Source organism: Podarcis muralis, chromosome 10 (genome assembly GCF_964188315.1).
Source record: "Podarcis muralis chromosome 10, rPodMur119.hap1.1, whole genome shotgun sequence".
NCBI lineage: Eukaryota > Metazoa > Chordata > Lepidosauria > Squamata > Lacertidae > Podarcis > Podarcis muralis.
Window position 1 is genome coordinate 30080479 of NC_135664.1, and position 25766 is coordinate 30106244.

The following is a 25766-nucleotide window of genomic DNA, read 5'->3' on the forward strand; positions in this document are numbered from 1 at the left end:
CACTAGCTTCACACACAACCTCACCAACTCTGAGCGCACCAAAAAAGGCTATAGCGTAAGCCGCAGAGAAGAGCCGTGCCTCAAACTTAGACCAACAAATTGTTCTGAGCTTTACGCGTATCTGAGATAGCAATCCATAAGAAATAGGCTTACGCCCCACGGTCCTGGGCGGTTGCAACCTGCCCCAACCTTCAATGGCTCTACGGATCAGAAAATCGCTACATGGGTCCTGCGCAAACGTCGCCTTTGAAAAGAAACTGATGGCTGCTACGTGGATCTTTAAGGTTTTCGTAGCACGTCCGAGGTCATCCAGATGGGACAGGTACTGCAAGACGTCATCAGTGGTGGGGGGGGTGCTATGTGACAGCCCAGACAACCCAAACCTGAAACCCAGGAAATCACACCAGGCCTTCCTATAGGACCTGAGCGTGGAAGGTGCCACGGACGCTAATACTCCCTGTATCACTTTGCGTCTCCAACGTTCCACAGGTACTCCGGAAAGGGTTCGGGCAACAGTTGTGCTCCAGGTGCGAGCGACCGGAAACGAGGAATCTGGAATCGAGACAGGGCATCGGCTATATCATTATTGGCACCTGGTACGAATTTGGCTGAAAATAAGATATTGTACTCAAGGCAACGGAGGACGAACGCCCGCAGGAGAGAGGAGACCCTCGCAGACCGAGATGACTGCCTGGCAAGAATGTTCACCACCGCCAGGTTGTCGGTCCTGAAGCACACTCGGTGATCTCGGAACTCCTCCGTCCAGATGTGCACGGCCACTACTATTGGAAAGAACTCGAGAAAGGTGAGATCCCGCGTGATGGCCTGACCCTGCCATGCTGAGGGCCAGCGTTGCGCGCACCAGCGCCCTTTGAAATACAAACCGAAACCTAAAGACCCTGCTGCGTCAGATTGAACCTGAAAGTCGGATGATAGATTCAAAACATCCTGCCAAAGAGAGACCCCGTTATATTTTTCCAAAAAGGCTGTCCAGACCTCGAGATCTGCTTTGACCGACCTGGGGAGGCGAACCCTGTGGAGGGGGTGTTTCAGACCGACTGACAATCTGGCAAGGCGAGCACAGAAGGGGCGTCCGGGGGACACCACCCTGCACGCGAAGTTAAAGTGGCCCAATAAAGATTGAATTTGCCTAAGGGTGATCTTCCTAAGCTTAAGAGTGTCCTGAATTAGTTGTTTAAGGGCTTCAATCTTTTCACCAGGTAAGCGGGATGACTGGGCCACTGTATCCAGCTCAATGCCAAGGTAAGTTAAGCGTGTGGCTGGTCCCTCCGTTTTCTCCGCCGCAAGAGGGACCCCAAGGTCCTCGGCCAGGGCTGAGAAGGCCTCCAGCAAGGAGGCGCACTCCCCCGTGTTGGCTCCGCCCACGAAAAGGAAATCGTCCAGGTAATGCGTGACCCCAATGGTATTTGCCCTGAAACGCAGGGCCCAGTCCAAGAACGTGCTGAAGGCTTCGAATGCCGAACAGGCGACAGCGCAGCCCATCGGCATGGCCCTGTCAACGTAGTATTTTCCCTGAAATTTAAAACCCAGCAACCGGAAATCAGCGGGATGTACTGGCAAGAGGCGGAAGGCCGATTGGATATCACACTTTGCCAACAACGCCCCAGGGCCGAAACTGCGGATCAACTTAACTGCCTGATCGAAGGTGGCGTATTTCACTGTGCATAACTCAGGCGGGATGGCATCGTTAACCGAGCCGCCCTTTGGGAAGGACAGATTATGAATGAGCCTGAATTCACCGGGGGTCTTCTTGGGCACAATGCCTAGCGGAGATATGTGCAAATTTGGTATGGGGGGACTATCGAAGGGGCCTGCAACTCTGCCTGCGCTGACCTCTTTTGCTATCTTCCTTTCAGCAACTTCCGGTCTCTCTCTAACTGATTTTTGATTGGGTGAATCTTTCGCAATTAATGAACCCGCTATGGGAATACGAAACCCACTGGAAAAACCTTCCCTGAGGTAGGAAGCTGCATCCTTATCCGGGTAAAGAGACAGAAGATTGCAAAGAGGGACGAGCTTGATAGGGGAAAAGGCCAATCCCAAGACTACCTCACCGTCTGTTCCCTGCTGCGGGGGCCCCCCTGGAACTGGGATGATGGGACCCCCGGCCTCCACGAAAGGGCTGCTTCCCCCCTCTTAAGCAGGATGTAACAGGGTGGCCCCCGGCGCATCTTTCACATTCATGTGTGAATTTACAAGATGGCCTTTGGCAAAACCCTTTGTTGTACTCCCAGCACACCCGACGCTTAAAATCCTTCCTTTGGTCACTTCTAGCCGACCGATACGAGTCAACTGGCCTCTTTTCTACGTACGGACCAACAGCCACGGACCATATTCCATTCTCAATCTGATCCCAGCGTGCTAAAGGGATTCTGGACGCCTTCCTTCTGAATTTTTTGTCATAGCTTATGGCCGCCGCCTCCCCCGAAAGGGCACAGGCCGTGCGAATATGTGAAAGGTAGGCGACAAGGTGAACCGCCCGCTTGGGGTAGGCAGCGACAATCGTCCCCATAAAGGCTTGAAAACCATCAAGCCAATTTTCAAACGTCCTAGGCACTGAAGGGTATTTGCTCTTTCTCTTGCCATGCGAGGGCCTCTTTTCACCCCTGCCTAACTCTTCTGCTGGGGGCACTAATTTAAACATGTCAACGAACTCACCATTTAAGATTTTTGCTCGTAGTTTAGGAGATAGATGTTCACCTGGTATAACATCCGAGGTTGAGTAGGTGGATGAGGTGGCGTCTTTTACCAGAGCCCCATCCTTCCACTCCTGGCTCCCCCCAAACTTTTTACGATGACTATTGGCCCTCCTCGACAGGGCCCAGTCTGGCAGACCAGATATTTCCTCGCCCTTCCCCCAATAGGAACCTAGCGACGCGTCGCTATCATACTCTGACGAAGAAGTACCTGTATCATCATCCGAGTCGTCCCTCCGAGACCTGCTCTTCCTACATGTATGCTTCTTCTTCTCGCGCCTCTTACCCGAAGGCTTCTCCGCGGTCACAGCGGTGGCGGCGCCCTCTTCCTCCTGTTGCGCGTCTTCAGCCGCCGACGAAGCCTCAGAATCTGGCGACTGGGCTCTGGGCCGCTTGTCCTGCGAGCGATTGGAAGAACTAGGGGCAGCAGAATTATTATTGCGAGTAGACTTAGAAGTCGCTTTCCCCCCCCGCGCCCGAGACCCAGATGCCGAAGCCCTTGACTGAGACCTAGTCCGCACCGATTGTGTATCATTAAAGAGGGCGGCCGATGTACTTGGCATTTCGTCCCATTGGGAAGACTGAGAACTCTCTGGGAACTCCTGGGTATCTGGGATGACATCAGGGGAAGAGGGGGGACTGGGGTTCGCGTCCGGGAAGCGTTGCTCGTATTCATCTAAGAAAGACCTAAAAGCATTCAGGAGGTGGGAGACGGGAGGCCTTGTATTATTACCCCTGCCCTGTCGACCCCGTGATGCGCTCTCTGCTGAGCTACGTGTGGCCACAGGCGCGCGCTTCCTCTTGGGAGCCATAAGGTGTGCCTTGTACACTACAAATGCCACAGTATTTGTTGGAGCGTATGTGTGTACGTGTGAGTGTCTGTGTATGTATTAATTAATTAATTAATTATTATTATTATTATTATTTTTCTTATATGTATATAAATCTATATGTTGTTGTTATTATTATTATTATTGTGTATATATCAAGTTATTCAATTTATTAACTCTTTCTTTTTTTTTTTTCTTTTTTTTTAAATTTATTTATTTATTTATTATGTATTATCTATATATCTGTTTATAGTTTTCTATTTATTATTTATTAATTTCTTATTTGTCCTCTCTTACTATACAGTCTCTTAAATATTTCCCAGTATGGTTGAGCTAAATAACCAAATCAAAAACAAGCCAATAAATTCTCAATTTATCCCGGCCTTGTGATTATTATTGCTAATAAAATAAATTTATTCTAGGAATTTTGCCCGTGCTACCAGCAGGCAGTGGCTCAATGGGCTGGTAACCACCGTGTTGTCACTAGGCAGTAACTCAGGTATATAACTCCCCCTTTTGTGTTAGCCAGATGAGGGCAGCAGCTAGGGGAAAAGCCACTCCCACTAAACTCCAATTAATAAAGCCAAGACTGCTGCTAAGGTTCACTTCCAAAGACAATAAGAACAATAGAACAAAAGAACAAAAGAGCAATAGCTTAGCAATCTACTGCCTGCCAGGTACTATAGCCTAGTTATTATTATTGTTAATAGTATAAATATCTTTACTAACTTGTCTGTGCTACCAGTACCCAGTGGCCCAGTGAAATGGTAAACACTGTAAAATCACCAGGCAGTCATTCAAAATATAACCTTCCTTGTGTGTTAGCCAGGTGAGGGCAGCAGCTAGGAGATGAGGCGCTCCCAGTAAATTTAAAGTAATATAAGCCAAGGTACAATAGATGGCTCCCTGCTACTGCTACGCTTCACCTCCTCATACAAAAGAACAATAGCCCAGCAATCCTTAGCCTGCCTCAGGTAAGATAAGCTGACAAAAGCTCCCTGACAATGTGCCTCTGGGGAACAATAGGCTTAATTATCGCTCATCAACATTTAAATTGTCCTGCTGGCCGGCCACAACAATGGCGTTACTATGGCAGCGTTTCTATAGCAACCCCTAAGCAGACCCCAGGCAGACCAGGCAAGAAGCAAACATCTTTAAACAACGAGGGAGGGAGGGGGGGGGACCCCAGGCAGTCCAGGAAAGAAGCAAACACCTTTAAACAACGAAGGAGGGATGGGGGAAAAGGGTTCAGAGCGCACCGAAGGATTGAAATTTAACGAAGTTGGAGACCCAGAAACACAGAAACTTTCCCCTTTTAAACCAAGCACAAAGAATCACCGCAAGAGGAAAGAAGGGGAAGTAATAATACTCTCAAAGTTGGCTAGCACGTGTAAAGCACCCTCCCTTCCGCTTCAGCTGCCTCGGGCAAAATAGGAAATAACCCTCACCCACCACGTTGCAGGACTACAAGGGAGGGTAACAGGTAACAACAACCGACGGCCAGCCTAGAGGAGGGGGGGGGCTGATGCGGAGCTCCCAACATCCAGAAGAACCGATACTAGTGGGTTTGAGCAAAAGCAGCGAATGATTCTGACCCCCTTTGTAGGATTCAAAGCCAAACGTAACTTAGGCAGCAAACTGAGGGGTTCAAGGAGCGGAGGCAGGCAGCACAAAGCAAGACAACGTGCGCCCTGCAGCTGATGGGCGGCACACACACAACGCCGACGAACGCACACTCCCAGACCACTTGAGCTCTGTTCCAGAAACGCGCTACAGCCAAGAATGGGGCAAACAGTGAGGCATAACCAAGAAGACACACGCACGCACACACAGCCGCGGCAGCAGATAGCACACAGCCTTGCAAAAGGAAATCGAACGAAAGGGGGAGGAAGCTGCCAGGCACACACACGCTGCTCTGAATGGCCGTATGCCCGGCGATGCTACGTTCTAGTAACCCCCACAAAGCGGCCGCGGAACACGTGGAGCTACCGCACACCGGCGGTAACCTCCACAAAGCAAAACACCCCGGGTACCCTTCAATCGATTGAGCCTGAAAGATTCTCCACCCAAAAGCTCCACAAGCCGCTAGGAGAAGCAGCGCTCAGCCGCGAGGTTTGGAAGTAAGCGAAACAAATGGAGCGCGCGCTCCAGCTGATGGGCGGCCGTGAACTGCCCGGCCAAGGGGGGGGGAGCGGTCGCGTGGGCTTTCGCCTGAGCAGCCCGGCACTCGAGGACCCAGCACACACACCTAAACCTATCTAACACCGACCCGCGAATCTAAGGTAAACCAAAGACGACCCCCAGCCCCCAATAGCAAGCAAAAACGAACCGGCTGGGCAGTAGCAAGCAGAAAATCAGGATGCGCCCGTCAGCTGTTAGGCGGCTGAGAGCGGCGGCCACGAAGCAGAGGACACGTGGGCTGTAGCCCGAAGCAGCGCCAAAGGAGTAGGGAAGTACAAGGTTGTACTAAGCGATGATAAAGGACAGGTAGGAAGTAAAGGGGGTTAAGACGACAGGACAGTAGCGCAAAACTTCCCTCAGTGAACGTCCGCTTCGGAACTGGCTCCACGTGGTCGCTCCTCACCGGGAGAGAGAACAGCCTGACTCGCGAGGGGCGAAGGAAGGAAGAATGAGGCCGGGGGAAGGCTGGCGCTGCAGCAAAATGCTGCTGGACACGCCCCCACCGTGGCCCCCGGTTGGATGGCCACCGGGGGGGCGTGAGCGCCAGCCAGGTGAGTGGGCAGCAGGGGGCCACGCCCCCTGCTAGCCGGAGCTCGAGCCCCGACCACAACCCCTCCCCTCCCCTTCGGGGAGGAGAGTCTTTAACAGACTATGCTGGTGGTCCAGTTAACCATTCTGCTTGCTATTTTTGCAGTGTCAGCTTTGTCAACTGTGTGACTTTTGTTTTATCTTGAGTTTATTTTGCATTTCATCTCATGCTATCAGCCAAGGTAAACATATAAGTTCTTGCAGATGCGCATGTAATCACCCAATGCAAATGCACAAACTCCAAACCACAGACAGCATCAGTGATACCTGAATGGGATCTATTCTGCAGCTGCCTATTCCACTAGCCTTAGTCATTCTGTTATTTTTTAGATAGGTAACCACATTGAATAGTTATTGCACTAGAAGCCATTATCAGCCTCACACACATGTAGAGTAATCCTATACATGTTTACTTGGAAACAAGTTTCACTGCTTTAAGTGGGGCTTACTCCCTGGTAAATGTACAAAGGATTGCAGGCTAAATGCTCCAGTATATAAAATGTGAAGTTCTGTTAGATGCAGAATAACAGATTCAACCAATGATGAAGAAATTTATCTTTGGCCATTTGGCTATCATATTAAACAAGAAGAGGGAAATTCTCTCCGTCCCGGTGCGGCAAGATAGGCACTGCCTCCTTGCCGCTATCAAAAGCATTCTCAGTCACAAAATGAGGGTATATCACAGCAGCAAACACTCCCAAAGCCATCACAAATAGCTCTAGTTGTTCATTATCTGTTACAGGAAAGCTTACTTCTCCCCAGCACTGGTTTTACAAGGCCAGAATTCTGTCAAAGTGCTTATACTCTGCAGAATACTGCAAGATGTATGGTTTCTATCAAGTATCTCAACTTGTAATAGTACCCATATGTGCTCTTCCAAGCTAACCTGCTAATGCTGAGACCACCATCACTCGCAGAGTTGGGCAGAATGACTAATATAAATGATGAGTGTATATCATTTAGATTGGTACTAGTCCACATAATGTCAAACCGCCAACTTGGCCTTGGTCTGAAGCATCTGGAGAATGCTTTGGTAGATGTCAGAGACAGGCAGGAGTCTGAAGGATGGGCAGAGGAGGTAGGAGGGCGGGAGGATGAGCTAAGGAAAAGAGCCAGTGATTTGCGGGTTCCTGTGCCACCTGTGGGCAGGGGGAAGAGGAAGAAGCTGGGGAGTCAGAGACGGGAGAAGAGGAAGCGAAGGATGGGGGATGTGTGGCACACCATTGCTCCAACTGCTGGTACAGAGCACAGGTCTGAAGAAGGTGATGCCCAGCTGGCTATTTAGCAGGAGCGGTGCGTGTGATTCTTGCATCTTAGGAACTGATGTAATCTAGTGCTTTGCCAATAAAAAACCCTAAACTTCCAATCGCATGTTCTCCTTGGGGGTTCTGGGTATGCTCTGGACAATAAGATACATTAGGGCTGCCGGTGTCGACCCCAATAGGTAACGGCCATTAAGTACATTCATCTCTCAAGCATAGGCATCTTTCTGTGTGCAATTTTGCCTAATATACACATGCTTGCAGAGGAATTTCCCCCAATATAATGAATTTGTATGTTATTTGCACAAATACAGTTGTACCTTGGATCCCAAATGCCTTGGCTCCTGAACGATCAAAACCCGGAAGTGAGTGTTCCAGTTTTCGAATGATTTTCGGAAGCCAAATGTCCAGCGCGGCTACTGTGACTTTCGATTCCTGCAGCCAATCAGAAGCCGCGCTTTGGTTTCCAAGTGTTTTGGAAGTCAGAAGGACTTCTGGAACAGATTCTGTTCGACTTCCAAGGAACGACTGTATATGCAATTTTATGCACACTTCACACTAGCATAAGCATTGCTGCACACATTGCTGAAAAAACGCATTACAAAATTCAGAGGATTTCAAGACATGGCTGTGTTTTGGTTCTTTTGTTTCAGAAAGTGTGGGTATGGCAGGTTCATCTTTAATGCTAACTGAATTGTTATTTCCCCACCACTCCTAAGGTAGGAGTCTGTGGCTTCCATGTTTTGCAGAAATGCATAGCTTACTTCTGCAGATTACATGTGGAATATTGCTTGGTTCATACAATTCATTCAGAGCATAGCTCTTGGATTTTTGCAGTATGGCTATCAGGTTTAGTGCTTCTCCCACACAAGACATGGAATGCTGGCAGTTTAAGTAGCTGAGGTTTATTTCTCAATAACAGCCAAGCTTCCACAACTCATCCTTCGCCGTCGGAATCAGTTGACTCAACTGGCTTCTGACCCCTCCCAAGGCCAGATATACGCCACGACCTCCCCCGCCTCCTGCTGGCCCACCTCTGCTCTAATCGCTTGCTCTGTCTCCTACTTCTTGGAGACTCAGGTGCAGCCAATTCCTCCTCCTCTGGAGATTCCTCTCTGCTGAGAGTGTCCCTGACAATGGATAATGCACACCGCTCTGCAAATCACTCTAGTTTTTACTTTCATCCTCACATGACCCTTTTCCTCTCCCTGGCCATGAGAGAACTGTGCCCACCTTGCAAGGTCCCTGCTTTTATTTAACAGCTCCTCCTCTGTTCTTTTACACAAGCGTTATGGAGAGGCTTGCTATTTTGGTGTTTGATCTGAATCACAAAAGCAGCGCTGCTTTGGCTCTCCTCCAGTCATATCTGAAGCCAAATGCATTGCTTACAAACAATGCCTTCAGGCAAAAAAAGGAATTTGGTTCTGCAACACAAAGCTGCTGCTTTCTGAGACTTGGAAAAGCAGGCATGCCCAACCATCTCTGTTTTAAATGGCCAGTTGCAAGTTGTAGTGCAAGACAGAACAGCAGCATTTAGTTTGTGAAGCACTTTATACCAAAAAAAATTAAAATGCTTTCAATAATTAAACAATACAAGGCAGGAGACAGGAGTACACTCTCAGCGAGCCAGAGATGTACTGTAGGGCAAACAGGTGTATTCAACTGGGATGGAGACGTGTCAGTTCTGAAGAATTAAGACGTGGTCAGCTAAACTAAGGATACAATGGCAAGGGAAGTTATGTTTTCACCTCTGGAATCTCTGAGGCAAATAATAAGCATTGGATTGGCAGGAAGCCATGTTTGAGGGAGAAAATGGCACATCTTCTGACTTGACACCTAGTCCTAAGAAGTGGTCAGTGGCCAATTCTTTGGGGTTATGCTAGAGCTGCTGTTTGCCATGTGTATTTATTTAGAATAAAGTGGTACCTTTGGTTAGGAACTTATTTCGTTCCTGAGGTCCGTTCTTAACCTGAAACTGTTCTTACCCTGTGGTACTGTACCACTTTATCTAATGGGGCCTCCCGCTGCCGCCTCCACGCAATTTATGTTCTCATCCTGAGGTAAAGTTCTTAACCCAAGGTACTACTTCCGGGTTAGCGGAGTCTGTAACCTGAAGTGTTTGTAACCTGAGGTGTTTGTAACCCAAGGTAACACTGTATAAAGAAGGCTGGAGAACTGGATCTGAAAGTGGTATCCTGTGGTGGCTCATACCCATTGGGATTGTAGGTGAGAAGTCAGAGGGTAGACAATTCCAGCTCTCCCCTCACATCTACCTCACTGCTGAGTTCTGCAAGGGCAACACTGAAGAAGAGGAAGTTGACAGGCATTGCCACCCACCTGGACTGCTTATAACTAAGCCTGAAAGCAGGTGAGGGCTAGCTGAGTACAGACTGAGGCTGGTGGAGCAGTGGACCCATTCACTCTTACGGAGCAGCATCCACTGGGAGCAGCCACATAGGATGCCACATAAGTGACAGAGTACAGAACTCCCCCGTTAAGTGTGCATTAATTCAAAGGTGATTTGCTTCCTTCTGCATTCATTGGCAGCCTTCCAAGCTCTCAGTCTGGTTACCAGGATGTGTTCTGCGGGGTTTTCTTGCTGAAGGACTGGGGGGAAAATGCTGGCAGGAGCAGACTAACAAAAGCTGAGGATGGCACAGATACTTCAAGCAACGCATTACAGCTCCTAGTTTCATTTGGAAAGGGATCTAAAATAAAAGTGCCAAACTCTTAATGCCTTTATACAAAACTGTGGCAGAGGCACACTTGGAATCCTGTGCCCAGTTCCAGTAATGGCATTTCAAAAAAGGATATTTTAGAGCTGGGGAAAAAGGGGGGGTTGAAATCTGAAAGATCAAGAGGCTGAAACAACTCCTCTGTGAGGGTGAACTACACTGTTGGGACATCTTCATTTTGAAGAAGAGACAAGGGCAGGAGACCTGATAGAGAAAACTCATGTAGAGTCAGATTTTCCTTGAGTCAGAAAATTCCTTGAGTCAGAACAACTGAATCTGTATCCACTGCCATGGTTTATGAGTAGGGGATTCGAGATTTCATGGTCCTGCCCCTGTTACCATTTGCCGATTGCCATGGGACTTGGGGGGGGGTGAATTTTTGGAAGACCCCTGTGTGTGAAGATTGGATTCGTGAGCTGTTGCCCACCAGTACAACCATTATAATGTGAGTTGTGTTTAATTTTTACCCATTAGCAGCTTTCCCCACCAGAAAGAGCCAAGGTTGTGGAGGGCTGTCGGTGCTGAATCAGGTCCCTTATAATGCATTCAACTTTGTGATGTAAATAACCGATGTCACAGTCAGAATATAACTACGTTTAAAGTAAGCATCAGGGTACTTAAAGTGAGCAGCAGTGGAAACAACCAACTTGGTATGAATAAGTCTCTTTCCTGCCCACACTCTCATTTGCTGGTTCATTAATTTGCAGTGCCCAGAAAATGTGAACATACGAGGTTAATCCTTCCAGCCTTCTGTTTGTATCCTAAGCCTCTACAGGATGATACTTCACATGCCACAGCCCTCTCTTGAACTGTGAATACACTGTGGAGTCTATCACTAGAAAAACAAATGTTGACATTTTATTTGTGACAACAGCCACTGTTTAAATGGCAAATTCTGGAATGTGAAAGATATACAAAGAGAGGGGGGTAATGGCCACATATGTCAAGTTGCTACTGCGATTTCAGGAACATTATCCAAAGCAAGACTAAAAAATAAAATCCTTTGACACTTTGAAAAAAACCCACACACACCTTGAAATGCAAAACAAAATTAAAGTCATATTAGGCTTTGCATTTCTTCAAACCACTTACTCAGCATCAGTCTGATGGGCTTTGTGGAATGATTCAAAAAGAAGTTGCTTCAAGACTGCTGTTTTAACACTGATAAGGAAGCAAAATAAAGAAAAGAGTGAAGATGATACTTGGGCACAAACAAGTGACAGGCAATCTAAAGGTGAGAAAGAAGTTATTTAAGGTACAGCGGTTGGAAGGACAATCTAGTGACATGAACGCAGCAAAGACAACCTGAACTTTAGATCTCGAGTGTTGCGGGAAAAACATTTTAGTTATAAAAGCAATTGGTTTAAGAAGGGATCTGCCGAAGAAATGAATTAAAACTGTGTTCAAAGAAGACATCCAGTATAATGCCTGTTCTCTACAGAGGCATAAACTAGGCAGCCAACAGGTGTGTCCCCCCCCCCCCGCCCCCAGACCCTTCAGCTGTTGTTGGTTTTGAAAAAAAGACAATAAAGGTCAAAATACTGATTCAGTACAACTCACGTGACTGCCAAGCTTTTAAAAGATGTGTTTGATACAAGCAAGAATCATGTCTTCCTTTTGAGATTCTGTCTGTTAAACCTGTGAGCTCAGGGGCAAAAATCATAGCAAACCTGATATTTTACTAAATATCATTTGATTACTTAGGCTGATTTTGGAATCACAGTTATAAACATTTGATTTTCAAGAATACCATCTTATCTTGTATGCTAACACACTTTGATTTTGGGAGAGGGTTGTAATTGCAGTCTTAACCTTTGCTTCCTACAGGTAGCAGACTCTTATAAGGATCAAATTGTGTTTTTCCAAGACCATTGCAAAAGTAGTAGTAGTAGTAGTAGTAGTAATAATAATAATAATAATAATAATAATAATAATAATAATAATAATAATAAATAATAGAAGAGGAGGAGGAGGAGTTTGGATTTGATATCCCGCTTTATCACTACCCTAAGGAGTCTCAAAGCGACTAACAATCTCCTTTCCCCTCCTCCCCCACAACAAACACTCTGTGAGGTGAGTGGGGCTGAGAGTCTTCAGAGAAGTGTGACTAGCCCAAGGTCACCCAGCAGCTGCATGTGGAGGAGCAGGGAAGCGAACCCGGTTCACCAGAGTACGAGTCCACTGCTCTTAACCACTACACCACACTGGCTCTGGTAGTTGTTGTTGTTGTTATTTGTACCCCACTCATCTGACTGGGTTGCCCCAACCACTCTGGGCAACTTCCACCAGAATTAAAAACATAATAAAATATAAAACAGTTAAAAATTCCCTCTACAGGGCTGTATAAGTAGGGTAGACCTCTTCACTTCAAGTATGCCCTTATATCTGAACTTGGAACAAAATCTGGTGGTGCTAATGGAGGCACACAACTTTTTATTATTTATTATTGTTACTCTTGCTATTAAACGTGAAATACTGTGAGAGCGTATATTGCACGTGCAAAGTGATGATGCATCTGTGGTGAAAACTGGAGTCAACTCCCTCCTAAGAAATGGTGCCTAGGAATTCACTGCAACCGACCTCTTGGGAACTGTGCCTGGATTAAACCTAAATTGTTTTGACAATGTTTATTACTGATTTAGCTTTCTAATCATCTTATGCAAATAGGGTTGTTTGGGAAGAGAACAAACCTAACGGCTTCATGCTATCCAAGGCCATCATCATAATAAGGTACATTCTCTCATACTCCTGCAATGTAACAAAGCAGTTTGCTATTTGTCCTTGTCAAGTGGAAGCATAAACAGCACAGCTGACTGTCCATTCGTGGCAAAAATTTGCATCATGTGAACAAAGTTCTTTAATACCACTCCTCTCTTATTTGGCAAGCTGAAAGATAACACTCTAGTCCATTCTGCACATCTATGTACATGTTTTCATATGGATGTATATGTGTTGATGTGTTATGTACTGAGTTGAATAGGATCCAAAATGCAGCAGTCTGATTGGTCCTAGAACAATAGGATCCAAAATACAGCAGTCTGATTGGTCCTAGAACAATAGGATTCAGAATGCAGCAGTCTGATTGGTCCTAGAACAATGCAGCAGTATGATTAGTCTGCAGAAGCCACCCAATCCAGCTCCAGATGGAAGTGAATCCACAACCTGAGTGGCCCACAGGAGAATCCCGGAATTAGCCAATCACATGCAGCCCATTGTGTAAATAATGTATATAAAACAGATACTTGGGGGGGGGGGGCATTCATTCCTCCTCACCACTATGAGCTGAATAAAGAGCATGAAATCCACTCTCGACTCTGAGTATATTTCATGATGTATGCAGAGTGGATTAGGATTTCTGCTCTGATACAAAAATAAGGATACGGGGTGAGATCCGTCAGGCATCTGCAAGCTCAGCAGTGCTTCTCCTTCCTTCCAGCCCCTTTCCATCCCACCATTCACCCCCCAAAACCTTTCCCAAAGGGTCTGAGACCTTCTATAGCCATTTTTGGGCGTGCATGGGGGACAGGAGTGAGGAGAAGAAAAATCAGAAGTCCCATTGTACAAATTGATCTTCACTGTGCAAATAAGTTGCCACAACTGGATTTCCCTCATGGCCTTTAACAGTATATTTCCAACTGCCAAAATGCCTGGTACCAAGAACTGGAAGCTGAAGCTCCAAAGGCCAACTTTCTACCCACAACCCTTGTTCAAAAATCCCATCTACGTGTATTGGAAAAGCACAGCCACTCTGGGGTGATACAGCCATGCTGGAGCTGCTCCATTTCAAAATCTGGCAAATGACCACAGCTTTGAATGCATCCACACTTTAAAAAAACCTGCCAATGTCTCCTCTTGAAAACTCCATAGGAAGCCATGCAACAAGGGCAGATTACTTCCAGCACATAACTCCAGTGCTTAAAACTCTCATGGCCTGCCCAAATGCTACTGGATCAAGTTCAAAATTCCTACAAGGCCCTGAACAACTTAAGTCCAGGATTCCCGAACAGCCGTTTTAATCAAGTTTTCTGAATTTATGGTTAGTTTTAACTGATGTTATTGTTTACTGTATCTTTTTAACCTCACTGTGAACTGCTTAGAGACTAAAGAGAACAATCCTGATGCTTTTTAAAATATATATATATTATTAATTGACTTGTTTTCTGTGAAATTCAAATTGTAGTGATTATTTCTAAACTCGCATTTGCATATTTTATGGCAATTTGTGTCCTATGGGCCTGCGCCAATTAAAAGCCTAGTAATGCCCCTGTTCTTGAAGCTGACCCAGAATAAGAAATGTGTTGTCCACCCCTCTCCCCCCCCCCCAGTGAACCATCTCTGTATAGAAATCCTCAGTTGCTTCATGTCTATCTGTTTAATTGCAACGAGACTCTGGAAGAGGGCTTGCTCCCAAGGGGGACCATATCCTTCTATCAAGAAAAACAGTCAGGGAAAGATCAAGCCTAGACATAATAGAAATTGCAAGCGTCTGTGCTCTGTAGACATATGGGATAACTTTTCAAAAATGTTAGAACAAGGCAAGAATCAGCAGGAAGATTCTCCTATTAGTATTCCCAGCAACATCTCAAAGCTCCAATAAGTCTCACATACTTCATGCTAGGAGGGAATCCGCGAGGACTGCAGTTTATTCTGTGGCCAAGGAGATGCTCAGAAATGTGACTGAATACATTCTCCCGGGGCTTTGATAATTCCTATGGCTGTGATCCAATTCAGTGAAAACAACCAGGCATGCGGGGGGTAATTGCTGGAACTGGTTGGGATTTGTAAATAGTTTGGGTAAAAAATTGAGAAGCTGTGAGGAAAAAATATCTGTTTAACATTCCAGTCTAAGAGCCTGGTGTCAAAAACCACTTCAAAAGTTTGAACACTTTAGCTTTTATCAGTTGCCAAGAAGAAGGAAGCAAGATAGGTTTGTCCATCGTTACCTTGCTTTTCCTCACAGTAAAAAGGGAGGGGTTTGTGTCCTATACAGATTGTTTCAGTCCTTCATGTGATCTGGGTTTCCAACCTACATATGTACAGATCTAGGTGTGCAGGCTTTTGTCCTGCAAATGCCCACAACTCGTGTGTACACACCAATAGCTCCAGACATCCACAGCTAACATGGACACATCAACAGTGGGGCCACAGAAGTTGTGCAAACTCAGAGGCAGGACAACTCTGTTTGAAGTGATTGCAAGAGGTCTCCTCCATCCATATAACATATGAAGATGGCTAGATTCAGAGAGCTAGAGTAAAAAAAAATCAAAATCCCCTAGTTATTCTAAAAGGCCTACAGAAACATGGGCATGACAGTTTTGCCATAAACTCAAACACCAGAAGTGAATAGAGATAGGAAAATATACCTGTCCTTAAAGCAAAGCAGAAGTATGTTCTGTCATGGAGAGTGCTTGGTCAGTTCTGTCCTAAGAGAACTTTGAATCTAATGGTTTTTTAATACCTTTTTGCCAAGGCATGCCTGTCAGGGACTGGACTGAGGAGGGATGGTGGAGACCGCCTCCCCCTTCTCCTCAACCCTCCAGAGAAGAGGAAGACAGTATAGGTTTACAACAGTGGTTTGAAGAAGGTCACGGCTCTGAGACAGAAGAGGGGCAAAGCTGGGCGATAATGGGAGAAGAGGAGGGGAGAGAAGCAGAGCCGGAGCAGCTGGCTGACACATTATCACTAGAAAGCATCCCAGACCCTCCTTCTCCCAGAATCAGGTGAGCAGTGACAATAGGAGAGTAGAGAGCTAAGAGGCAATTGGCCTTAAGCAGTCACCATAAGGGGAGTGGGGCTGTTGACGATTGAGAAGGGAAGGGGGTGGAGCTTACTCGGAGCAACACTATTACTCCTAGAGGCAGCATTTCTAAGCCTATCTCTGTGAATACTGAATAAACGACCTAGTAAGAGCTTCTTGTCTATCTATTACTGGCGGCCTCCCCATGGGGGGAGGATTGGATTCCCTGTAGCCTGACGTGCTATTGTGGAAGCGGAGGGTGGGGCTGTGAACTGAGTGATTTCTACAGTTTCCATAATTCCTTCCAGAATAGTGACAAATGGTTAAAACCTACCGTCCTGTTTGCTTAACCAAAAGGTGAAAGCTTGTGTTGGTGAGCCATTATCTAAGCCTGGCCATCTCTGTCTGCTGTCTGCCTTCAAATCACCTGACCATTGTGTGGATGGATCCCTTTGAGGAGTTGAGTATCCTGTACTTGACAACTAAATTTGCATGTGCTAATCTTTAGGTCAGATGTGTGTGATCTCAGGATATGGCCATGAGTCGTTCAGGAGGCTGGTAGTTCCAGAGTCATCAAAGTTTCATCATGGAGAGTCTCATGACACACTAGAGATATGTCAATATTACACTCATGTCATGATCTGCTGTGATGAATCGTATCATAAGATCAAATTTACACACACCTCTTCACAACTCCCCCATGGACACTCTGGACCTAGTTTTGGGATGTTTTGCTTTCTCCTTCATTTGTGGGACTGCATAGGATTGTGATTACGCTATCAAGGCAACCACTTCAGAATTGCAGAGGCTGCCACTCAGTTACTGTTAACCATTACGAAAACGATTTTACAGAAAAAAGTAGCCACTTTCCTTAAGTATGATCCAGCTGAAATATAATGTGCTCTGGCTTATTTCTCTTATTTGGGTTCACGTATACTTTTGTAAATTAAATTAAAAGATAAGTGAATTAGCACTGCCATATTGTACCAGTGGTTAGGGGACTGCTTATATAAATATGTCTGCATGAGTATAGAACACAGGGATAGCTTGTTTATTCTGTTAATAGGTTTCAGTTATTTAGGATTATTTATTTAATTTTTAATTTTTTTTAAAAAAAGCATCATCTATCATGACTGCCATAATGAACTCCTGCAAAGGTCAAATGTAATGGCTAGATGCTGCAGGAACGGATGATTCCCCTGTAATCCTGTTATCCTCCCACTTGGTTAATTTAATTCCATTGCATTTAACAGTGTAAAGGGGAAAGAGCAGCCACTTGGCTCCCCTCCACACACTCCTGTGTCCGCAGTCCCCTGAGCTTGGTTTTGTGTTTCCCTACTGCTGTAATTGCATTAGTAATGAAAATGTATGGTAAAAATAATTATTGCCTACTTTGTATTTTGTTGGCATCAGTGAAAGTTTGCTGGGGGGGGGGGAGAAAGTGTTTAATTAGCTCTTGCTCTTCCTCACTTAGTCTTGACTTTTCCCTACTTGAGTCTATGTTTCAAGGCACAGATGTTTAATGGCCTGATACGTACTTCCATTTTGGAATATGAGTAAGCAATCTAATTTTTATTATGCAAGTCCCAGCAAATGCAGTGGGAAGGGCAGGTTCCCAAAGTGAGGGTAAATTTCAGTACAAAGGAATGGTAGGCATTTTGGTTATTTTTATTTAATTCTGTAGCTAATTGCTCCATGTCGGCCATTTGAAAGATATCTCTTGCTTTTTTGAAATTGGGGGCATGGTCCGGCCAATCCCACAGACTTCAGTGGGAGAGATTTCTGGTGCAATGCTGTACATGGCTACAGAGAAATAATCTGCAACAAAATCAGTATTGCTCACTACCAAATACATGGACATTGGGTTGCAGTCAATTGTTTCACTCTACTATCCAATTCCTGCCAACCTAGCAGTTCAAAAGCACATCAAAGTGCAAGTAGATAAATAGGTACTGCTCTGGCGGGAAGGTAAACGGCGTTTCTGTGTGCTGCTCTGGTTCACCACATGACCCAGAAGCTGTACGCCAGCTCCCTCGGCCAATAAAGTGAGATGAGCGCCGCAACCCCAGAGTCAGTCACGACTGGACCTAATGGTCAGGGGTCCCTTTACCTTTACCATTACTATCCAAATAAATAACTGGGTTTTTTGGCTTTGACTAGACTGGTGATTACATGAGGAAAAGGAGGGAACAATGGTTGAGGGTTCAAATTTTCTAACACATTACCAGCACCCATATGGACAACAAACATGTGGATGATGACAGCCAGCATGGTATAGTGGTTAGGGCAGTCTTTCTCAACCTTGGGTCCCCAGATGTTGTTGAACTACAACTCCCATCATCCCTAGCTAGCAGAGCTCTGGGATGATGGGAGTTGTGGTCCAATAACATCTGGGGACCCAAGGTTGAGAAACACTGGGTTAGGGTGTTGAACTAGGACCAAGGAGACGTGGTTCAAATTCCTATTCACCCATGAGTGACCTTTGGCCCTTTCCTCTTCCTCTCTCATCCTAATCTGCCTCACACTATTGGATAAAGTGGAGAGAACCAGTTATGCCACTTTGAGCTCCTTGGATAAAAGATTGGGTACAGCTGCAATACAAATAATACAATGATAAACATTCACACTGGATTCACACCACTGAAACCATCAGCACTGTCTCAATACAAATGGTTTCTAGATTGCATTCTGATCAGTAGCCTCTTTGGCCACCTCCCAGTGTCTTATGCAGCTGGTAATCATGGGCTTGTAGGTCACCTCATGATCCCAAGTTGCTCACCCATCCCACAATAGTACTAGCATCAACAGAAGTAAAAATAAAATGTTATGTCCCTGCCTCTATTATAAACTTTCCATTGCCTGATAGGCTATGACCTATTGCTGTTGATGGCCTTGTGGCCATCACATATTTTCTGCAGCTTACTCTTTCATAGGCTTTTATTTTAAGCCTCACCTCTACCACCCACACCTAAATCTGTCAAGTAGTTGTTGAAGGTTAGATAGAAAAATGAATTCAGTCTTGTAGTGAAAACTCCCAGTGTCTCAAACAACATTACGAATCACTGTGGCCAGACTGTCCCTGCTCAAGAAATATTGTAGTTGGCATACCAGCTGTAGCTGGTTAAAGGCCTCTTAGCCACTGAGGCTACCTGAGCTTCCAGAAACAAAGAAGGATACCGGAGCACCCCCAAACTCTGAACTTATTCTTTTGGAAGGAGTATGACCCCATCTAGAACAGTCAACTGGACATTCTCCCACATGTGGGAAGCACCAACTCACAGTGCCTCTATCTTACCAGGGTTCCTGCTCAGCTTATTGGCCCATGTGAAATGTGAGGATCAAAATACAACTATCCATCAAAATTTGCACTTTTCTGAATTATGCAGTTCTCCAAGCAACTAATGGGTATGAAAATGCATATGCTAGGGTAACGTGTGCATAAAAATGCATACATTAGTGAAAATAGCATACAAAAATGCAGCATGTTGTTGGAAATTACTATGCAAAATTGTGCACATTAGACAACAGTGCATACAAAAATGTGTTCATTAGGAGAAAGTCACACCAAAATGCTGATGAATTTTCATGAGGATTTTTCCTTTTTTTAAATGCAAATTGTTGCAGAAATGTGAGGAACTGAATTTAAGATCGGGAAAAGGAGAAGCAAGAGAATTAATATTGGCAGATCCATCCCTAATCTTGAGAGATGACAGATGCTAGATAAAACAACCCTTCACTATCTCACTAAGTGTAGCAGAAACACTGTGTTCATTTTCCTCCATCCCTCTCTAAGAAACTCAGGCTAGCTTTACTGAGCTTGGAAAAATGTTGACAGAAAATATATCTGAAGAAATAGGATGAGGAAATACAATGAACTGCCGCCGCTCACACACACACCCCCAACACACACACACACGAGAAGGCAGTTTAAGGTTCAATTCATTTCTAGTAGCGTTGCCAATTGGATAAAATATTTAATGGCACTGCATTCTGAACTATATATTTTTGACAATACATTTCATGCCTTGTATGGCACTGAAGTTATGAGATTGGAGTGAATAATGTAAGAGAAACTCAACATTTTTTGCAGCACAAGGCTCAGATTTGTTATTTTCTACCACTGTGCCACTAGCTAAATCAAGCCTCGATAATACATAACTGGTACTTACTTTGTAGGGATTATATTAAAATATAAGAAGGTCTCAACCTCCTGTCTTTTTCAATGCAATATTAAAATCACATTAATATTTAAAGTGCCAGTATCCATTGAGGAGAATAAAAATTTAAAGAGCATGTACAAATCAGCGCTGCTGAAATTTAAGAGCTTTCTTTTTCTCTCTCTTCAAACCAATGTTATCTATCCATACAACAATCCTGGCAGCAAATCAACAATAGCCAGGCTAGGAGAATATAATGCTTTTGCAGTGTTTATCACAGGGATTTGTAGAAACCCAGTAATTTTCATAAGCCAAGGGAAATGTAGAAATGTGCACTTGGCCATGATGCTCAAAAGTAGTATATGTAAACAATGGGCAAAATCTACCAGAGCAGCCCATTGTGAAAGGAATGGATTATTCCTTTCTCCCATTCATTTCAGTGGGATTCAGCGAATCGTCCCATGATTATTCTGTTTCTGATTAATGGAAACGAAAACGATCTGGAGAAGAATTTCCCCACAACAGCAACTATTTTAAAACAAATATATTGCATATCTTGCTAAATATAGGAAGTTCTAAAACTAATTGTAATTATAAGATAGGACACTGCTTACCACTGATCTGAACAGAACTGCTCACAACTCTCATGTGGACTCCATTTCACTGCCTCATACTTGAGGGGAAATCCCATTGGATGAGGCCACAGAACAGAGTTAGCTAACATAGGGCTGCCCAGAGGTTGTTGGACTACAATTCCTATCAAACTTGATAGGACAAACAAATGTTTGTCCATGCTGGCTGTAACTGATGAGAGTTGGAGTCCCCGGTGGGGCACATGCCACAGAAGACTACTCAGTCTTTCCTCATAAAGATTGAGGCCAACATAGGGCTTTTTTTCAGCCAGAACTCAGTTCTGGCATCTCTCAGGTGGGCACCATTGCCAGTATAAGAGAATGAGGGAGGTGTTCATGGTGAGTTCTGGCACTTCTTTTTCTAGAAAAATACCACTAGACTTCCAGTGTTAATTTGGGGAAGATCTATGGAAACGACTTGTATGTAACCAACTTTACCAGAAGTTGATCTCTATTCATTCAGGAGGGGATGTTTCACAGCCTCCTGTGCAGCACCAACTCACTGCTGCAAAGCAACACCTAAAGCAGAGAAGGGTGTGCATGTACCTTAAAGTAGTTTACTTGGGACTCAGCTGCCCAAGATTGGAGCCCACTGGGTATCAAGCAATCTCTCTGCAGAGTGCTCTAGCAATATGTCCTTGCTCTCGGTTCATATATGCGGTCTGGACTTGATGGGGATGAATGAACAGCTGGAGATTTGGAGGACATAAAATATAGCACACCTGCCTTTGCTGTGCATGCGCCATGACAAGTGAAACCACCACAGAAAGTCGGAGATTTAAATAACCTAATGTGCCCTTCAAATGGCATTGATTGTTTGCTCACACAAGCTGAGCAGGGGACTCATGGTGCGGCACGACCACAGACAGAGCTCTGAAAATATCAGCTTGACTTTTAAGAAGAGCAGGTTTCTCCCCACTTTTCATTGTAGAGAAAAGAATCCACATATATAGTCAGGGGTTATTTTTCAGCCACATGTCAGAAACCAGAGAATAAAACTGTATCAGAGAAGTTGTGATTTTAGCACTGATGAACTGTGCTGCTGCAAGCACCTTAGACTCAGTTGCCTCACCCACCTTTACTGTGTATCTATTATATAAGTTGTAAATGAAAGAAAACTTTAAGTTGGGGCTACATGCAATTCTACGCAGAAAATGCTACACTTTTTCTATTGCAAAACAACACTGAACAGGGTAACTTACATAAGCAATCTGTAAAACAATAATTCATCAAGGAAGCGGCCTAGGTCAAAGCCATCTATTAGTTTAGAAAAAGAGAGAAGATAGCGCTTCTCATTTTTGAGCAACATTAATTAATAGATATAGTCCAGCTATGCTTTTTATGCATATTTTAATGCATGTTTTCCCTCTCCGACTCAGTTTGCCCTGTGCAGCTTCTTGCCAAATCGTTTTGCTGACTTCACTATATGATGCTTTTGAGTGACTATGACTAATTGTGAGGAACATGCACAGGTACTGAGGGAGATGGTGGATAATTCCCCTGACCAGCTGCTTTATGCACGTAATTAATCAAGTGGCAGCTGACATTGATCCAAACTTGTTAGTCTGCTGAGATGGAGTATTTAACAGATACCACAGCTACATGTGAATTAAAGACGGTCTAGCTGCGCATACCAGTCTAGCCTTCAATCTATAGCCACCCTAGTCATACACCTGAACATATAGTGCACTGTGATGGAAAGTTCAGCTAGATCAGAGGTTGGTGATGCCTGGAATTCCACCCGGGTGCTGGGCTGGAGCCTCTCTCTGATTGGCTGTGGGTACAGGTAGCCAGAGAGGGATGGAGACCACACTTTGGGATGGGAAAAAGAGAAGGGTGTTCAGCTGGCTATAGCTCCTGAGCTGGGTGTGTAAGATCCACTCTGAGGAAAATATCTGTAGCCAGAGAAGGAAGCTTCTGAGCTTAGTTTGAAAGACAGTGATTAGAGTCTTTTTAGGAGTATATAGACAAGAGAAAAACTGGGGTGCTGAACTGGGAACAGTGGAAGTAGAGATGTTAGGGAACACTCTGCTTGGGTCTTAATTTAGTAAGGAGGGGAGACATCTTCTGGAAAGAGAAGAATTTCAAACCTGTTAGAAGGGGTGTGTGGTGAATCCCTTAGCTGCTAGAGGAGCCTCAGGCATGTGATTTATAGTAGGGTTGCTGGACAAAGCCGGGATTTGATCGTCCGAAACAGCATCTGGGTGGAAATCACTTAAATGTCTGGGAAAATCTGGACGTATGGTAACCCATATCGGAAGTGTAGTTTTTGGTGAATTTCCTTAAAAATAGGTCAAAATTTTCTCTCTTTTCTTGAGATTTTGCAAAAAAAAAAAATCAACAACTTTTGGGTTTGGATTTTCAGTTTTTGAAATATGGCAACTCTAATTTATAGAATGTTTGGAAACTGACAGAAAGTACCAACTTCTTTAAGAACCAATGTATTAACACATAAACTGTAACACCTATACAACTAGTTTAAGAAACTGAAGAAAGCTGTGTGTTTACCACCTGTTTAGAAGCCTGTAACATCCACCAAATATTAGACAGTTAACTGTTCCTTGAAAGAATTCCATTTCCTGATGCATCTTTTGTTTTACCCATTTTGCTCTGTAAATTCCACCCCCCCTAACTTCCCTAAGTCTCCAAGTACCAGATTTTTTTTCCTTTTAAAAAATACTGTAAAAATAAAAATTAAGCAGTAGTTAAGAGGGAGTTCACCTTATGCATCACAAAAGTGTGGTGCCAAGCCATGATAACCAACAGCAAAATAAGACCACATCAAACAGAGATAAATTCCCATGAGTGGAATTAAATGTTGTACTAAGGCAGTGGTTTCACTGGGGCAAGTATTTCAGACAGACAGAGCAAGCCACACCCTCCTCCCCACAAACGCTGTGCTAGGGGTTCTCCTGACCCCACTACAACCAATTTTGAGGTATGTGGGAAGAGGAGATGGAAGAACGTGCCATTGTACAAACAGGAATCCTTGTGCAAGATTTTCACTGACAGGACTCATTAGTTGAATCCTGCCCCATATTTAGAGTACTATTTGTAAACACTGGTTTTTCTCATCATTGCTGGTAGTTGGAGATGCTCCTTTTTAGGAATCCCTAAATAGGATGTGCTTCCATAAGAACATAAGAAGAATCCAGTTGGTCTGACCAATGTAGTGCAGATCCTACTTCTCATGGCAGCCAAACAGAGAGCCTCCAATTGCCAGTGTTCAGTGACATGTCATATACATCTCCAGACCTGAAAGTTTAAGCCATCAGAGCCACCATGACTAGTAGCCATGGACAGACTTATCCTCCATGAATATTAAAAAAGTAATTTAAGCTAGTGGTCACTTCAATGTCTTGCGGCAGAGAAATCCAGAAATTAACTATGTGCTGTGCATGAATAAATGCTTCCTTCCAGAAAGGTAATCTTCCTTTAAGGAGGCTGTGTGGCACCACTCCACAGGAGAGCAGGAAAAACACAAAATGTGGTACCAGAAACAGAATTACTGGTATATTATACTGGCATCCTGAAAATCTAGATTTGGGGTACATTTTCTTTTCTTTTCTTTCTTTTTTCAAAAAGCATGTTTCTGAACTTAACATATGCTTTGAAAGTGCTAGAATCCCAGAAGCTACCAAGAGAACTGAAATCATTTTTAGCAGGGTGGAAAGCCAGGCTCCAATTTGCCAAATAGCTCCCTGCCACAACCCATAAATGTGAATAGATTATGCAAAGTAATAAAAAAATGCAAATCAAATTATTTGAAATATGATGAACCGTGAGAGCCTGATGTTGGACCATTGACTGATCTAGCAGGTGGGGATGAAGGAAAAATTAAGTTCGCCTTCAAAGGTGAACTTACACAATTGCAAACTTTGCAAAATAAGAAGTAAAACACAGCCATCGTCCAAAATTTGCCTTTCTTTGAATTTTTCAGTGCAGTTCTCCAGGCAAGCAATGTGTACAAAAACACATATAATGGGGTAAAGTGTGCATAGAAAAGCATACAGTGGTACCTCGCAAGACGAATGCCTCGCAAGACAAAAAACTCGCTAGACGAAAGGGTTTTTTGTTTTTTGAGCTGCTTCGCAAGACGATTTTCCCTATGGGCTTGCTTCGCAAGACGGAAACATCTTGCAAGTTTGTTTCCTTTTTCTTAACACCGTTAATACAGTTGCGACTTGACTTCGAGGAGCAACTCATAGAAGGTGCGGTAGCCTTTTTTAAGGTTTTTAAAGACTTTGGTGATTTTTGAAGCTTTTCCAAAACTTTCCCGACACCGTGCTTCGCAAGACGGAAAAAAACGCAAGACGACAAAACTCGCGGAACGAATTAATTTCGTCTTGCAAGGCACCACTGTATATTAGTGAAAATAACCTACAGAAACACATTGTATTAGAATTCCTTTGCAAAATTGTGTATATTGGGCTACATTGCATACAAAAAGTGTATATTAGGATAAACTTACACTAAAAAAACTGGTGTATTTTCAGAAGGTATTAAAAGAAATGCAAATTAATGTGGAATTTTGGGGAGTTAAATGCTGAAACATTCAAGATTGCTCAGGCGATCAGCCATGGCCTACAAAAAAGGTCACAAGCTTACAAATTCCTAGGAAGTGGTGTGTGTGTGTTATGAACTGCAATCGCCAATACAATGTTCCTAGGTCAGGTTTCCCAACTTGGGACCCTTCAGATGATGTGGACTACATCTCCTATCAGTCACAGCCGGCAGAGGTAGTTGAAGACACCTGGAAGATACCAGGTAGGGGAAGGATGTCCGAGGTGGATAGTACAGGACAATCTGAGTATCCTGACTGTCCAATCCAACATGCTGTTATACCTAGGTGTTTAAATTTAAATCAGGTGAAGTCTTTTGCTCTCACTTGATGAAACTAATATAAAATTCTAGTACTTAGCATAAC